This window comes from Acanthisitta chloris, unplaced genomic scaffold (assembly GCF_000695815.1).
Source record: "Acanthisitta chloris isolate BGI_N310 unplaced genomic scaffold, ASM69581v1 scaffold39724, whole genome shotgun sequence".
Taxonomy (NCBI): domain Eukaryota; kingdom Metazoa; phylum Chordata; class Aves; order Passeriformes; family Acanthisittidae; genus Acanthisitta; species Acanthisitta chloris.
The window spans coordinates 25,810-28,291 of record NW_008670561.1 but is presented as its reverse complement, the minus strand read 5'-3'; positions in this window follow the sequence as shown (position 1 = coordinate 28,291).

The window sequence follows — 2,482 nt, the reverse complement described above, 5'->3', positions numbered from 1 at the left end:
TATATATACACACACACACACACACTGGCTAAATAAAGTTCAGCTACATCTCCCTGAAAAAAAGCCCAGGGGCACTTGTAACAAGGAAACTGAGGGTATATATATAAAAAACTGACCAAAATTACTTTTCATTAAAGGAGAAAAAGGTCCCTTCAATGTATGATGCTTCTTCCAGCAGTACTGCTGCCCTGCACAATACATGATGGTTTCAGTACCCCTTCCAACCCCTTTAAGATACTTCACTGCTCCATGCACAAGTCGACCCACCAAGCACCTGCACCCTGCAGTTTGGCTTTGACTGCATAGGCTGATGCCCTCACTGTCACTGCATGATCCTGGACTTGGCCAAAGGACTTGCAACACTTGGCAGCTCTCAGATTTGCTGTTAGCATGGGAGACAAAATGCTAGGGAGTCATTCCAGCCCTGTGCCCCTGTAAAGTCAAGTCTGTAAGCAAAGCCTCTATGAACAAAGCACAGATTTTGTCAGAGTTCCACAAGATGCCTCAGTTTTCAAATAGCAAATACTTTGAGTAAAAACAGATCATTCGGAGCTTAACCAGAGCTACTACAGCATTAGCAAGATTAAGAGTTTGTTAGGAGAGTGCTCTAGACCATGTGGCAGCAAAGGAAGGCTGGAAACTGCTGTTTACTCTTGGTAAACAGAGAGGGGGAATATTTAATGACTTAAATATAATTCCTATTTATATAAGAAGCTCTCAGCTATAAGGTGACAGTGATGCCAAAGCTCACTGTAGCAAAAAAGGATCTGACAAACTGTTCACCACATGGTTTCTTCATTCTTTCCTCCATAGCTTCAGGAGTTGGATATCAGAGGCAAGATGCTGCAGTAGGTAGACACAGGGACCTGGTGTTCCCGTGTTCCTAGAAAGGCTTTCATCAACAAAACATTTTCTCTCATCACATCAGGAACAATCAACAGAGAAGCAGAAGTTGGTGATAAACAGGGTTGTGACAAATATGGAGGAAGACACTAACTAGAGATGGGAGGGAGGAGGGTAGTTTTGAACATCCTTGGCCCATCTGCCACAAACTGATGTCCATTCCTCTTGGTTGACAGCAGACTCCATGACTAGGAGGCAAATCTTGCTGTACATCCCTAAGGACAACAAATCAAAGGATGCTGAAGCCAGCCAGAAAGTTGAACTTGGGGCAGATCCAGATTCATGCAGGACACTCGCTCTGCACAGACTCTACAAGTTTTTGGAGTGTCCCACCTGAAGCAGGACTCATCCAAGACTCACCATGCTGAAGAACAGTGCAATTGTCAGTCAAAGCACAATTTCTTTTTTACCTTCCAGAGCAGCACCAGTGCGAGAAAGTAAATAGCATTAACGCAGCTCTCCTGAAGCAGAGGGACTGCTGACAACAGCCTGATAAGCATCACTGAAGCAGCCATGAAGGAGAGATGTGGCTGTGTGCTCACCAGCCTGCATTTACAAAGCCTGCTGAGATACTGGTAAGAAACTGGTAAGATGTATGAGAAGTATTTCTCAGAGGCCTTCAAAGACCTTGCTTCCACCCTCTAAACACAGCAGTACAAAATCCAGGCACTGAGGGCTGACACAGTTGTCTACAACTGAAGAGAAAAGAGCCTGACAGCTGACTTGCATGTACACTGAGCTGCAACAAGGGAGAAAGTCATGATTACAGACTGGATTATCCCTGTCTGGTTTTTTTGGAATCGTCCTGGCTAATTCTGCCTTGTTGTGCCCTATTATAAGGCCTTCTAACACTGATAGATGTGTAGGCCAGCCACAGCAGAGGGAAAGGGCTGTCCAGAGGCAATAAGACCCAAGCATCTGCAGAAAAATTGGCCAGCAGCCAACACGCCTGCATCAGTCCCAGGGTAAAGTCCTTCTCATCAAAGGCACCCAGAATCCAGGCACAGAGCTTCTGCCTCGGCTGCTTTTCAGTAATAAGCCAGGAGGGATCCCACAGAGCTGCTGCAGCCAGTTCCACACTCCCCAGTTGCATAGTGTTGGCACTGATTGCTCTGGCTCCAGCCATCCACAGAAGGGATTAGCTATTCCACAGCATGTCATGGTTCAGCTGCTATTCCCCAGTTTTTAGTACCAAAATAAGCTCAAGTCGTTCTAGGATTCAAGGTCATGTTTTCACACAAGGTACTGCTTGCCATTTGCTGGCAGGACATGGAGCAGTAAGCATCAGAATGGCAGGAGAGAACTACTAATGCCCTAAAACACCTCTGAAGGACAGACACATTTGGGTCAAGGGTGGTTACTTCTATGCAGCCCCACTGTGAAGGACAAGAGGAATGGATGCTGTACAGATGACACTGCATAAGTGCCTGCCACAAGCTTAGCAGCACGGGATTAGGACAGGGATTTGTGAGGCTCCTGTATCCACAGAGTGGTCTGTCAGCAAAGGAAGGGCAGCTTTTCACCCTTCAATTGTACTGCCTTATAGCAAGAAGAGAAAGAACCATCACCTTGGGATAAA